Source organism: Anas acuta, chromosome 2, assembly GCF_963932015.1.
Source record: "Anas acuta chromosome 2, bAnaAcu1.1, whole genome shotgun sequence".
Lineage (NCBI taxonomy): Eukaryota > Metazoa > Chordata > Aves > Anseriformes > Anatidae > Anas > Anas acuta.
In genome coordinates this window covers 151,365,890-151,382,238 of record NC_088980.1, presented here as the reverse complement: position 1 = coordinate 151,382,238, position 16,349 = coordinate 151,365,890, and positions in this window count along the sequence as shown.

Sequence of the window (16,349 nt, the reverse complement as noted above, 5' to 3'; positions counted from 1 at the left end):
AGTGCTCAGGACCAAACTCATCTCTTCTATAATTCCCAAGGCATCTAATTTCTGCCTGTTGATATTCATATGCTGCTCAAATCCTTAGCTATAGAGGAAGACCTGAGCTAGGATTTTCAAAGGCTTTTTCTTCTGAGCACAGCTAAGAAAGTAGAAGAAGAAACACCTGAAGAAACACCTGGAGCCCAGCCAATGTCTACTTTCTAGTGTGGTCACGGCACTGATTTATGATGCAGGAGGTGTGGATTCAGTCTTTTAGTCTACAGAGATATCTGAACCCAAATTTCAGAAAGGGAGCCGATCAGAAGGCTACTGGATACTTTGGTGCTAGTTTCTCATCTTTTCTTCCGGAGCCATTCCACACTTTAAAGAATAAGCATTTTTATGTTAAATGGTCTAATTATTTGTATAAAGATCTGGGCTTTCTTATTTTCTAGGCCATGAAAATTTTATTATTTTTGATAAGTAAAATGAGCAGGAAAATGCGTAAATATTATCTGGAAAACCCTGTTAACTCCTTCGTGAGGATACCAATAGGCACTTATGTTCTGTCACTGATCTCTTGGAAGAGTTTGAGGAAGCCAATATTGTTCATAGACTTTTAAAAGACTGAGTACTGACAGCAACAGAATGACAATCTGTGTTGAAGACAATATGATTTTTGACAAAATTTGAGGTGTTACCAATTATCTCATAGTTCTGAAAATATCCGATCTGAGTATTCTCGGTAATGTCTGAACTTGTTGAAATCTGGGTACAGGAGACTTTGGCAATACAGAGAGATTTTTAAAAAGTCCCCAACCTGAGAAAAATCTACTGGCTATGAATTCTACATGAAGCACTTATAAATAAAGTTACAAAAGGATACCATAGCAACGAAGAAAGAAAAGAGTTCAAGCTATTCATTATAAAAGATAAATCATATGCTATCTTCATTGCAGGCTTTATAATCTCTTTTTCAACTCTATCCTACAGCATCATAATACACAATCTTGTTAAAGCATTGTGGAACTATTATTTTTCCTCCGATACAAAAGCCATTGACTTGCAGGAAAATTTCTTGGAGAAAATGTATTCTACATGTAAGCAAAACAAAATATTCCTTTTAAATCAGAGGTCTGGTCATATAAACAAGCAAATAAAAATATTTAATCTACAGCCAACTGTAAAATAAACACTTGAAGCTACAGAACAAAATGTCAAAGCAGAGTAAAGCCAAGAGCCCAACAGCATGAAGGAAATGGAAGAAACACAGTGGAAGAAATGCTACAAAATATTAGCACATTCCTCTAAAATGGTTGGTTTTGCTTTCTTACCTCTCTTTTGAGTTAGAGCCTAGTGCTAGTCCTTATCTATAGGGCACCTCTGGTTTATTACCTTTTTACTTACAGCAACCTGCCGTCTTAGAAGTCTTTATGCTGTTTGGCACTTGTAAAAGTGACTACTGTTAACATCTTCTGCTTTATATTTTTGCTCTTTAAAGTTCTTAGAAGTACTGTCTGTCTTCATATAGCCATTTCTATTGAGTTTTCAGTATACAAGGTTACAAAATATGATCCATAAGTGAGATGTGCTCCAGTTGATAAGGATATCCAAGTGCAATGTCCTGTATCTTGCCTGATATCTGTTTGAAACAATAAGGATACGGATCTCCCAAGAATCTTGTGCCATATCTGTTACCTGAGTGAGATGTCTGGAATGGTTTGATACATCTCAAAGATGCATTAACAGTACCTTTGTTCAGGCAACTGAATTCCTACAGTGGGATCCATCTCACCTAATTTCAGGCATCAGTGATGGTGACGTCCACCTTGAAGCTTGTTGCATATTCAGCAGAGATTCAGTTGATAGTCAACAACATTTGTAGCCATGATTCACCAGACCAAATGTCAACATCAGTTTTAAGAGAATCAACCCTGTCCTAAACTCCTCTGGCTAGTATGAGAACCTATTGTAACTTGTTCATATGGACTTATCTAGGTAAATCATGTGGTTTTTGAAAGAGGAAATATATGGCTATATAGTTCAGTGGTAATTGGTCGTTTTATTTTAGAATAGTGCTGAAAAGTGCCCAGTAGAGGAGTTGTCTTCAGCACAGGTGTGCTGTGATGGCACTTTCCTGGTCCCTGTGTTAGATGACATACTCATAGACCATCAATCTATAAAAGACATGTCTGGTAAGGCTCTTAAACTCAGGCCAGATCTTACATATGAAGATATCCCCTGAGCACACTACTCAGTGGTGGAAAACATGGTCATCCACTTGTTTGGGAACATGGCTGAGATATCTTTGTGCCTGTGACCTGCAGATCTTCATTCTTTGTGAATTATGTGTGTGTATGTGTGAATATAAATCAACATGTGATATATAACTGCTCTTCAAAACTTTTCTTCAAACCTGCTGTTGACTACCCAATATAAAGACAAATGATTATGCAAAACTAACCAGGCTATTTTTGTATCCTCTGATTATTAACTTTACAAGTTAGAAGAGAAGCACTTTGATGGGAAGGTTCATATTATAGTTAAACATACTTTTTTTCTCTACATTGTTTCCCCTGATTTTGTTACTTTTGTTTTTCCAGCTACTTCATTAAAATTTATCCCCATGATTTTTTTTCTTGAATGTCTAATATCAAGTTAAAAAAATGACAATTGTTTATAGAGCAAAGGAATTACTTTGGTTTTTATTGGTTTCTTTTTTCTTTAGAAGATACAGTTATATAACTTTAAACACCATATAAAACACAAAAATTACTCTGAAATGGATTAATAATATTACATAAAAGAAAATGCTGGCCCAGATTACAATTTACATCCATTCTTGCCTCTATAAGTTGATCCATTTTTAAAGCACTTGCATGATTTGTTGTTATTCTGAGTCTAGAAAATAGACTCCAGGACTTCTGCAGAAGGACACACTATTCCTACAAGTTGATGAATTGGTACTATTTAATGAGAGAAAATGAATTCAGTAAAGTCATATAAATAAATAATAAAAATAATCTCTTATTGTGGAAACTGCAAGGTCAGTTAATTTCCTTACTTTGACCAAAGTGGTTACTTCTTCTATTTGTCTTATTGAAATATTCTTGTTTCACAAGATAGTTCTACAAGATACTAAGTTGTCTATTTAACACTAAAATCAGTGTTTCACAAAGGTTCATGCCTATAGGGATGTATCAAAAAGTCAGTTGCTTTTTTTTTTTTTTTAAAAGACATTTAAATCACCGTCTATTTATTGTGTTTATTTGTTTGTGTATTTGTTTTCTACTACTTATACTACAAGAGAGCTGAGACTTTCCAGTCAAGATCATTCCACGGTGTGAGGTGCAGTGCATTTTCCTCATTAACTATGTCTTACTTGTGAACAATTCAACAAGTAGGTGTCACAGTCAGAGAGAGCAATGGAGCAGAAGGAACAGTATATGTTCAGACAGGTCAGCTTTATACTTATCTACTTGGGATTTAGTAAATTAACGTTAGATATATAGCACAGGAGAGAGACAAATAGAAGAGGATTTTTGTCTTTGGGGCAATCCTGGCAATTTTTTAGAGGAAGCACAAGTGGAGGGCATTGTTGAAGAGACTTGAAGGAGGAATTTGAAAGAGAGCTGGACTTCAGAGGTTATTTATGAAGTTTAGTTTAGACATGCAGACTCTTGCTGAAAACCATTTAAGGGGGTTTGTAGGAGAGGAGAGCGAACAGGAGAGACCTGGGAAGGAGGTCATGAAAAAGTACAAGGGCAAGTGGAACTTTTTTTGTAAGGGTAAAGACATAGAGGTAACCTTCATTTGATGTCAGTAATTCACAAAGGGAATGTAAAGAGACACGGGGAAAAAAGAGCGTAGTGCCTATAATAAGCTAAAAGGATATTGGAGATAAGATTTAAAAGTGGGGGTCAATCAGCTCAGGTATGAAAATGTAGTCCAGCATCCTTTCTGTAATGAGTATGGACAGGATGGTTTGGGTAAGAGGCCAAAGCAACCTGCTTTGCTTCAGCTACATTTAGTTGCCAGCAAGGACAGAAGTAACACTGATGAATGGATCACCATTCATCAATAGAGAGGCATGCTGTAAATTGAAAGCTATGATTGTGGGCAGTAGTCAAAACTGTCTGAGTGAAATCAGACCACCAGAGCAGGGGTCATGCTTCTGAGAACTACACGGAACTGGGGAGGTGGGGAAGTAAAATACTGAAATCTACAGAATGGAAGGAGTAAAAGCATGAGCAGAAAAGAGGAAGAGGGAATGAAGAACCTGGAATTACAGCACTTATAGAGAGCCAGAAAAAGCAAGATTTGAAGGAAGAAAGTGGTTTACCGTGTGAAGCATCTGAGAGGTCAAGGCAGATGAGAAGAAAAAAGACACTTGAGTTTTATTATGACCAAGAGCCCTCTGAAGACCTTGAACAGCAGAGCGGAAATAAGGAACCATAGACAAGCAGAAGCAGTCCAGAATCCAGAAGGAGCACAAAGCCTCCTGTAAATACAAATAGATCTGCCTACCACAAATTTTATTTAACTTCGTGAGTCTTGCAGTTCAAGAACAGTATTTCCAAAATAGCATTTCATAACTGAGTAAAGCATCACAATGGGTTCTTGTCTTATAATACTGCCAGACTCCCTGACATTTGCAGATGTCTCAAGGTCATTTATAGCACTCAGAAACTGGGCACTTTCAGTCTCTGCCTTTTGACTTCAGCTCTTGCTTCAGTGACATCCTCTGATTGTGTGGGTAATGGTAAGTGGCAGACTGGCCAGGAGCTCCCACCTCCTCCCACATAGGGGACTCTGCGAGCTTTGTCTAATTACACATCGGGGGCTGCTACATTGTCCCCTGAAGTGAGCGTAAATCAGAAGTCAATTGTCCATTTTAATCAGATTTAGCCAGAACATATTCTACATGAAGTTTCAAGTGACTAGAATTAGCTTACACACAGTAAACATTTCAGGTCTAATCTGATCATTTTAAGGGAAAACTAGTGAGCTTTAACTGCAGGAAAGAAAAAGCCATGCTATAATCGATAAACAAGGAATGATCTGAGAGAGGGGACTAGCATGTCCGATTAATCATCCTACCAGCTGATCAGATTTATGATATGAAGCAAATTAATCACTTGCTTTCAAAAAAAAAAAAAAAGAGGGGGGTGTTATATTATAAAATTCTTAACCACAGCCTCTGCTATGGTAATTTGATTTGTGAAGATTTTCTCTGAGACAGCAATGGGATTCATTTACAGCTGAAACATATACAAATATTCATCATTCTTTTCTAACAGCTATTGTATTAATTTCTTCCTGGGCACTTTTGCTCTCTTGTGGCTTGGAGATGTATCCACTTTTTTTGCTCCCACATGAATGAGAAAATGTAACTTAGGCTCATCACTGGAATTTAATTTCTCAGCACAAATCATGTTCCCATCACAATAATAAAAACAGGTTTTGATTCCAGGTTGATTTAATCTTTTCTTTCCTTTGTTACTATGTTGTCGCCTATGTATGCAATTTTTAGGAGTACTTTTGCAGAGATTTTGATTTTTTTTTTTTACATAAATCATCAGTTTTCATGGTATAAACTTGTCATCTCTTCCCTTTTTAAAATGGAGATTTCAGGGAAGAGAGAAAGTGGGAAGAGAATGACCTTTTCTTCTATTATTATTATTGTTGTTTATTATTGCTATTGCTATTGCTATTGCTATTGCTATTGCTATTGCTATTGCTATTGCTATTGCTATTGCTATTACTATTACTATTACTATTACTATTACTATTACTATTACTATTACTATTACTATTACTATTATAAAGCCCAAAGGATAGAGACCCTATTAAAGGTCTCTTAGCATTGTTAGTAGTGATGTGTTGTTTGTTTTGCTTTCTTTTATATAGATTGTATTTCCTTATGTATTGAGCACAGTATTCCCTTTCTGAAGAAAGAGACAGAGCTGTGTGCTGATAGAGGGTACAGGTTGCCAATTCGCCTAGATATTATGCATTTTCAGCAAACCCATGTAAAACTTTTCAATAGCCCAAACACAATCCCTAATAAGAATCAAGTGACAAATAATCTGGGTTTTTCTGGAGAGAGAGTGGATCCTTGTGTTCAAGCTAAAATAAGCAGAAACTGACTTTTTTCTTAACTAAACAATCTAAGTTAATAAGGCAGAAAGAAAGAAGAGGTCAAGAAACTGAATAATTTGTTCCTTATCTATAAACATGTTTAGTTATCTGAAATTTCCCACACAGACCCGTTTGGCTTGCGGTTAGCATTCATTTATCTGTGTTATTCAGCTAGGGTGAAAGTCAACAACCTCTTTCCTCCTAAATGCCCTGTAACAAACCAAAAGAACTGATAAACCAATTACCAGTTGGGAATCCTCTCAGAGGCTAGCAGCATTCACGGCAGACAACATCTGCTTGGGTTCCTGTGCTACACTGCTGGGACATCCACAGGATGAACAAAGGGAAGTATTAACCTGATGTGCTTCCAGCACCACATTTGTGCTAGTGGATTCCTTACAGAGATGGTGCAAATTTGGGGATGCAGTTCAGTTCTCAGAAGTGGCTCTTTCCTATTTTCTCTGTTTAGTATCTTCTCCTCCTCTTTCACAAACTGTTTTAGATTTGCCAGGATCTCTTCAAAGACTTTATTATTTAGTGCTGCAGCTTTGATATATAATTTGATATAAGGTCAAACTCATACTAAATGAAGGATGGCCAGAAACCATGGTCAGAACTTTCTCTGACAAATGAATACCTAACAACTACAATAGTTATGCATCTTCTCCAGGGAATGAGCTGAGGTTCAGGCAGATTAAGTGTTCTATCCAAAACTGTACAGGAGTTCTGTGTGACAGCCAGGAACTGAACCAAAGAGCTATCATTGTCCATAATCACCCCATTTTTCCTTTCACTATTGCCTAGAACAAGCTTGGGAATGCCTTGGTTCCCTTACACTGCATTTCCTTATTAATTTTATTCATGTCTATATTCTGATCTTTACACTTCATTATGTATCAATTCAAAATACTGCTTAAAATTTAATTTCCAGTTGTGGGATTTTTGATCTTGTTATTTTCCTCCCTTATTCTCTTTTTGAGTCCCCCCTCTTCATTGTCTCAAAGTTAACCTTTCATTCATTTTCAAAGATTTTTTCCCTGAGAATTTGCCCATTCTCTAACAAGATGGCAGCTTCCTCCTCTCCATATCAGTCATGAGTTTTCCAGACTCCTCTGCATGCTTCTCTCTGAAAACTCCCCAAGCCCTTTCATTTCCCTGCTTCAAATCCTACCTTAAAATTCCTCTGGTACCAGTGACAAGCTTGGCACTATTGTGCTGCAGTTGTGCTGAGACCAGGACCAACTATGGAGGTTGCTGTTGCATTGGCTCCTTCTGCTCTTCCATCTGGCTGTACCTTTTCTTTCTCTGGAAGCTCTTTGGTCCCAAACCATGCTTCCATCCCATGGTATTAAATCACCCAGAATGAGAGGGCCATGGTTCATGAGAGTGGCACCTATTTCTAAAGCAATACTGTCGTGGTTTAACCCGGCCGGCAGCTAAACTCCACACAGCCGTTCACTCACCCTGCCCCCTCCCTCTCTGGGACGGGGGAGAGAAATGGAAAGTGAAGCCCGTGAGTTGAGATAAAGACAGTTTAATAAGACAGGAAAATTAAAATTAAAAATAAAAATAAATAATAATAGTACAATGATGATAATAGTACTACTAATAATAATGTGTACAAACAAGTGATGCACAATGCAATTGCTCACCACCCTCTGACCAATGCCCAGCCTAACCCCGAGCAGTCCGGCCCCCTCCCCCCGGCTAGCCACTCCTATATATTGTTTAGCATGATGTCAGATGGTATGGAATACCCCTTTGGCTAGTTTGGGTCACCTGTCCTGGGTCTGTCCCCTCCCAGCTCTTGCTGCACCCCCAGCCTGCCCATTGGCAGGACAGAGCAAGAAGCTGAGACGTCCTTGGCTTGGTGTAAACACTGCTCTGCAACAATTAAAACATTGGGGTGTTATCAGCACTCTTCTCATCCTAAGCCAAAACATAGCATTCTACCAGCTACTAGGAAGAAAATTAATTCTGTTCTAACTGAAACCAGGACAAATACATATAGTAAATCAGTGTCATGACACCAGAAATGGATTTGGTCAGTAACACCAGAACCAAAAGCAATAAATCACTGCCACTGAGACCTAACTCAAGCCAATCACAGTGAAAAACCTACTGTACATTTTTAATACATTATACTTCCATGAATTCAATCCAGTGCAAATTTTGCCTTTTTGTGATAGCATTGCAATATTGTTTTGGGTTCAATATCACATCCTTTGTAACCTCTGAATACTTCAGTGTGGTACTTCTTTTTTCAGTCATTTATTTGAGGGATGATCTATTTGACTGCTGAATATTCTAACAATAAGCTAGTTTGTGCATATAGAAGCCTTGCCAAAGAATTTTTCTTCTGAAGGAATCCTCTGCCAATAAGCATCAGCTGTCCTGCTGGGGCAGATACATGTGTTTTGCTATCTGACTCCAATACAGCTGAAATTAAGTCGCCCACTTGACTGCTGCAGTTCAAACTACGTATAGAGTTCAGCTCAACGGCAGTGATGTCACGGCACTATAGCACATAGGACATGTTGTTCCCCCAGTGAGTTTTCCCCAGGTCAAGAAAATCACTGAGGTTAATTTAATGAGTTGTTTTTCAGGAGATTAATCTCACCATGAGCTGGATTATTCTGAACATATGGAGATTCATTCTGGCTATGAAGTATGTAAGAGGATGGTAGAGATGTGGGAATGCAAAGTTTTCAGCTGAGTGAAGCTTGTGTTAAATACTTTAACTCTTCATCGCATAGGTGAGATTGATTTTCTAAAATATATTTTTTAAAACCTATGGCAATGCCAGTCACTGCACTTAGATCCAGCTTGGGTCTATAACACGGTAGAGTGGAGGTGAGGGTGTGTATATTTATGATAAATAAGGTTTATATGGAAAACCTGGAAGAAAACAGATCTTGGAACAAGTGCAGGCTATTAGTGAAGTTTAGTCATTTCTTTTAGCAATTGTACTGGTTTGGGCTGGGATAGGGTTAATTTTCTTCATATGATCTTATATGGTGCAAAGTTTTGGATTTGTGACCAAAACAGCACTGACAGCACGCTGATGTTGTTGCTGAACAGTTCTTACAATGCATTAAGGAATTTTCTTAATTTTAGCCCAGCCATACCCAATACAGCAATACAGGAAAACCCTAGGCACAAAGCCTATTTGGTATCTGTGAGTACGTGAACTTCTGAGATCAAAGCTCACTGATTTTAAACATGTATATATATATATACATATATAAACGTGTATACACGTATATATATATATATATACATACATATATATATATACATACATATTAGAGTTCTATCAATGGAAGGAGTTAGGTTTCTAACCTCTGCTTAGCTACCATTACAGAATTTATGCTAAGCAACTCCTCTGTTGATAGGCAAACTCTGAATGATCTGAAAAATCCCATTTTTGGCCACAATATTTCCTAGAATCGGACACCATTTGCCCAGTGTGAATAATCAGTGCCTATCTCATCCTTCTTCCTTCTTAAAATTCTCGGTGAAGACAAGCAGCTATCTGCCTCTCACAGTAAATGGAATTTCAGCACCAGGGGCTGTGTTAAAGCTGTTTCCTGTCTCATTTTGGACTTTTTTTTTTTTTTTTTTTTTTTTTTCTAGCTTCACATTGTACAAGTTTTGGACAGGTTCTACCTCTGTGTCAAATGATTCATACTCACTGAATTCATGCAGGCAATGTTTCATGTGAAGGTAGTGGTCATGAAATATTACGCTCTTCGATCTTGCACACAGATGCAATCCAATGAGCCACAGTTATTTTTCTGACAAAGAATTTGTCCCTTCAATGCTAAAAAGCACTCAGATATCATGTAGACATGATACAAAATACACAGCTTTTCCTGACACCACTAATTTTCATCTTCTGGTTTACCTGATGCATTTAAAATAAAATATAAGGTGTTTCTTAAACAATATGCTTTCACCTAGCGCAAAACTGGGAGACTGGTGCAAGAGCTCCGGTGGGGCAGGATAAAAAGCTTAGAATGATCTCCTCTAACTTCTTATTCCCTGGATTTATGGAAAATTGATATGAGTCAAAGTCTTACTCATAACTATAAATGTAAAATCAAAAGGACCATTGAGTATTTTTATTAAACACAAAGAAAGCCATTTCAAAAAGGAGGAGAGGAGAAGTCTTCTGCAAGCTCACCACAGGCTCCCATTACAAGGTAGTTAACCAATTATTTTTATTTCAGCATAGATGATAATTAGAGCTATTGTTCAGGTATGCTGAAACCTGACCATTTTCAGTGGTTTTGCAAGACTTGAAAAAGGTTGCCTGCACAACCCGCTATCTTTTCAGTATGTACCAGCAAAAGTATCTGTTACCTCAGTGAGGAAGCTGTTAGACCCATATCTGCTGTTTGTCAAGATAATTCAATTGATGTTTCACCTAGAACCCTGCAGGACCACAGGCACTGCAGTGGGAAGACCTTCGTTAAGCCTCAAGTTACTGATTTAACAAGCTGTGCTAATGAAATGGGGCTTTAATGAGGTGCTTTTAGCAAGGCTCCATGCATTTTGCTCTTTATCTCAGCCTTACATTTCCTGCATTTTTTCTACAATATAGCTTAGCAAATCCTTTTTTTTTCTTTTTTTTTTTTTTTTTGAGTAAAATGACCCTTGCTATCTCATTTAATAGATGAACATATAATATCCAGCTATCCCAATTAACTTCAACAGTGGCTGTGGCCTTTCTCTAGGCAGCAACTACTTATCAGGCCAAGAGATGTGATACAGGACTGGAGGCCTTTAGCCTGACTCACTGGTCGTTCACATGTCCTCTGCTCACAGATTAAGTTTAATATGATACCTTTGATAAGTGATATGTCTCATCTTCCACAGTGCCACGTTGCTTCAAGGTTGTAGTATTTAGGGCAGTAATGTTTTTTTAATGACAAATATTAAAATAATGTTCTTTGTCAGTAGTTTGCCAGAAATCAACATGTTTATTTATCAGCTACTCGGTTTGATCCAGATTCACACAGTCATTAGCAGAGATAATGACAAATTGCCCCATGTGACTGGGATGTGAGCTGAAACCTCAAATAACAGTGAAACAGCACACAGATCACACAGCATAACCACCTTGCTTGAAAGCTACTCTAATTTTGTAAAGCAAGTTGTCAAATTGATGTCTCTGCTGACAAACAAAAAAATGTTTTTAAAGGAATGCCTCAGAAATCCATAGAAGGAATGCAAGTGCAGCGTGACATTTGTTTGATTTCATTCCTCAGGCGATGCCGTAAAAATTGATCAGACCACATTTAATGGAGAAATCATTAGAAGTCTAATTCAACCAACTCCAGAAATATTTATGAAGAGCAGTTAAAAACCACTGATATGATACAGGACGATACTTGTTGTAGTATTATTAATGGCTAAGAAGACAGAGCTCCAACATATGATTTCTGCAGCAACTCCGTGATGCATTTCCAGCAGTTCTTGTACAATGGGTTGTTATTGAAACAGCACAATCTTCCAAATTGCCGTTAGCTAAAGATGAGCTTTGTATGACTTGATATTTATCCATTTTGACCTTTAATGCCTTTTACAGTAATTGTTGATCCAGTAAAAAGCTACTTTATCTGTCTTGCCCTGGTAGAAATACGACTGCAAGCTTCCACTAGTCAGCCCTATGGCAATCTGTTACTCAATGTCATGTTTTTATTTAACTCGTTCTTCCCCATTCAGACCAGTCCTCCCCTCCACTGCACTGAATGATTTTCACGCAAATGTCCAAAGGTAATTAAACTTGATGACAAACTGCAATTGCCATTTTCTAATACCCCAGGCTCGTGTGAAAACTTTTTGATGGGAAATTAAGCACTTTGTAGTCTAGGGTGTTCTGATAAAGGCAACAGTACTTTTAGCTCCTTGAAAGGCCTTTTTGGTCCTCCTCATGTGTGTTTCCATTGTTTTTTTCCTCTCCTCTTCTCATTAAAGGACACATCCTTGTTTGTTTCAAGGACACATCCTTGAAAAAAAACAAATGAAACAAACAAAAGCATGGTGAGTCTGTATTTCTTGGCTCTTTTTCTAAACTGCTGTCATCCTAGAGAATTCTTGCCATGACTGTGGTTCTGTGGTTCACCAGAGCATCTCCTGGAGGTGCAACACTTACTGTTAGTAGTGAGTTCTCTGCTGGTTGAGAATGCTGTATCTCCTGTGGTATAAACTGGACCAACACAAAGCACTCTCCTTCCTCACAGCCGTTCTGACCCATGGAGCTAGACAGAATGGCTGCATTGGGTAGAGCTGTGGTTCATTGATGCTTTTTGGTACCTAACCAGTGCCAACAGAAGGAGATAAAGCCTAGCTCTTTGTGCAGGGACCGCAGAAAGAAAGATAGCTGTCTGCACAGAAGCCTATACATACATAAACACATACAGGAAAAAGAACCAAAAGGACATGTTTCCAGATTCTTTCATGCATCTTCATTCTCTCCGTAGCAGACTCAGCACAGCAGCTTGCCTGAAGGATAATATGAAATTAAAAACCTGAAATGTCTGAAATTTAACCTTTTAAAATTTATACTTTGACCTCTTGTACCTAGCCATGCACAATCAGGCACAGCCCCTGGTTTTGTGAGAGAAAAAGTGGCCATTAAGTTGCAGCAATTTCACATAGACAGGGATTTCCTGTTTCGACTTTCAAAAGGGCAAAGTGCTTTCACACATATTTCCCTCATTGACCTATGGATGCCACACATCCAAGTGTATGACTTGCTCTGGTGTCCACAAAACAGCCATTATTGCTTTGTTCGGAGCCAGACCAGCCATGACAGATCTTCACAGCCCTCTGGGAGAGCTGCAGCCATGTTCTGCACTGCTGTATGCTGGGATATGCCAAATGTCCCTATTTTATGTCCTCAACACTGTGAGAAAAAAATAAGGAACCTAAGTTTGAAGACTGGTGACTAGGGGACAGGCTTTTAAATCATCTTGAACTCACTGAGATGTTGCATCAGAGCAAGCCAGATGCAGCAACTAAGATGAAGAAGGGTGAGCAGATACATGGCCATCATCACATCACATTGTATATATTGCATAGTGTGGTGAAAATAAGACATGGCTCTCTTCCCTCCCTTGCCCCATAAATCTCCTAGTCTCCCGTTTAATGCTAGAGCTGGCATTGGTGGTAGGGGGATGGTTGGACCAGATGATCTTGAAGGTCTTTTCCAACCTTAATCATTCTATGATTCTGTATTACAGCGAGAAATATTTCTCTTAGTCTTCCTATTCATATGCTGTTCTTTGACCAAAATCACTCTCTGCTCTGTCCCCAGTCTCTCAAAATAAAATTTCTCCTTGATTTAGTGGGAAATGTGCCCATCAGAAGGGAACTTGGAAATGTGTTGTTGTGTGTTTTTTATTTTTTCTTCTATTTTTTCTCTCACTCTCTCTCTCTCTCTCTTTTTTTTTTTTTTTTTTTTTTCCCACACATCACAGTGAGGGCTTGAAGCAATGATCTGTGAAGTCTACAAGCAACCCTCAGATATATCAATGTGGCCCTTTCTGCCACCAAGGTTTCTCTTGTGGATATGGAAAATACGTATAAAACTCATTTATTTTGTTGGACTAATCTAAAGGAAATCTTTGGTACAGAGATGTAGGTCACACAGGAACAATCCTCCTTGTGGTGACTGCTTGTTTTTAGTGTAACTGGACAGTTCTGATTCTTTGGCAAGAGTTTCTCAGAATCCTTTTAACAGTGAAAATCATATTTGAAATATGTTTGAAAGGCTGAGCAGACAGATATACCTGATGCTTGCCCAGGAATATATGAGAACAAGAGAATCTTTACATCTCTCTAACATGAGGGATTTTCAGAAGGAGTTTCTCACAGGAATCTAATGTAGTCATCTTCTAACTTATCATGCTGTGTATATTAGAGACATCTGCAAGCTTCTCTGCATAGCTGAGAAGCAGTTAGGGGTGGATTAATGGACTGCATTTAATGTTGTCATCACTTGTAAAGTCAGTTTACTTAGACTGTAATTATAATCTGCCTGAAATGATAAGAACTGTGGTGTGGTTTCACGCACCCTATCTGGGAAAGCAGCTAGCACAGGAGAGAGTGGAAAGCCGGCTCGGACTCTGATAATGCCCATCGCTGTGGAGTGCTGTCGCACAAAAGGGAAATTCTCCTTCAGCACAGCCAGAAATGTATCTCCCTGAAACATGAAGATTTGCAGCTCTTCAGGTTTTAATGCTGATAATTGCTTACAATAGAAACAGCAATTTGCTGACAAATACTGGAAAATAGAGGTTTTGGTGAAGGGGGAGAAAATAATACACACATACTTGCTAGATTTTGTACATGTTTTAAGAGGCAAGCTACACTGTAAAATGTAAGGTTTTATTTTACAGCTTTTTTTTTTTTTTTTTTCCTAGCAATAATGATTTACAGCGATAGTAAAATATTATAAAGAATAAATCTTTTGTTATACCAACTAGTATATCTGGAAAAGTTTTTGAGTATATAAGAACTGGTATATTTTTAAAAGTTTTAGATTAAAAGAAAATGATTTTAGATATCATTTTTGTTTTGCCAGTACCCAAGATAATCACATTTCTTTTTCATTTTGACTCAAATTACTTTTTACAATTATTAAATTCAATGTCAAACCAGAAATAAATGTATTTCATCCAGCTCCATACCTACTGTTTAAGCCCTATGTTATTAATTCATAAATCACTGAAAAAAGGATTTTAAGAATACATATTTGTAAACTTACAGTGTATTTTGTTAAGTTTTAGCCAAATAAAAAAGACAGAGTTAAAAAAGCTAAACAGATAATTTATAACAACATTTTCTAATAATTAGAAAAACAAAACTTAAAAACAATGACATATAGGGAAAAGCCAAAATATTTACTTCATCTGTAGATTTCATTAAGTAAACTTTAAAAATATATACTTCTTTCACAAGTGACATTTCTCCCTGAGAGTCAGTTTTTGCAAACCAGACGTGCAAGAAATTACATTATTCACTGCAGACTAATACTACTGGTTTGGCTTATTAGTATCTGATCTGAAGAAATTTTAGAACATGCGCAGTTCCACGTTGAGGAAGTTGCATGTGGTTTCCTGCCATGTGTGGTTGGTTTCATGCAAGCTTTTTTCAGAAATATATATTTTTTTTTTTTTTAATTAATTGAATTAAAAAAAAATAATTGAAGATACTATTGCCAGTGAAACATAGAAACCTTGGATCTATTACCCATTACCTTTGATATTTTTCTTGAGATTTTTAAAAATAGAGTAGAGTAGAGTAGAGTAGAGTAGAGTAGAGTAGAGTAGAGTAGAGTAGAGTAGAGTAGAGTAGAGTAGAGTAGAACAGAATAGCACAGTTCAGTTTTGTTTAGTTGAGCTGAGTTGAAAGGGACCTTCAAAGATCATCAAGTCATCTGACTGCCTGACCACTTAAGGGCTAACCAAAGATTAAAGCATATTGAGAAGGTCATTGTCCAAATGTCTCTTGAATGCTGGCAGGCATGGGGCATCAAACACCTCAGTAGAAAGCCTGTGCCAATGTTCTGTACCTCATGGTACAGAAATGTTTCCCAATATCCAGCCTGAACCTCTGCTGGCACAGCTTTGGCTGTTCCGCTCATCCTTTCATCAATTTGTGGCGTTCCCTCGTGTTCTATCATCAATTACCAGGGAGCAGAGACCAACGCCTCCCTCTGCACTTCCCCTCATCAGAGCTGTGCTGACCACTGAGGTCACCTCTCAGCCTCCCTTTTCTCTAGACTACACAAACCAATTCTGATGACCAGAAATAATCTGAATAATAAGTCACTGCTCCCTCAGACATGGTCCTCCCGCTCTGAAGACAGGACAGATCAATATAGATCAATATAATGTTGTTACTATTAAAAACTGAGGAAAAAAAAAAAAAGGCATTAGTTGCCTCCACCTTTTCCTCATCCTCACTTGTTAAGTGACCGTCTGCATCAACTGTCAGTCCTATATTCTTTGACCTCCTCTTCCTGTTTACATCCTTGAACAAGCCTTTTTTGTTGTCTGACATCACAGTAGCTAGAATCAACTCAAGTTAAGCTTTGGCTTTGCTTGTTTTCTCCCTGCAAATGCAAACTGCAGCTCTACACTCTCTCTATGAAGACAGACTCTGTTTCCAGAAGTCCTATATTTTCTTTTTCTGCCCTAGTTCTTGAAGGAATT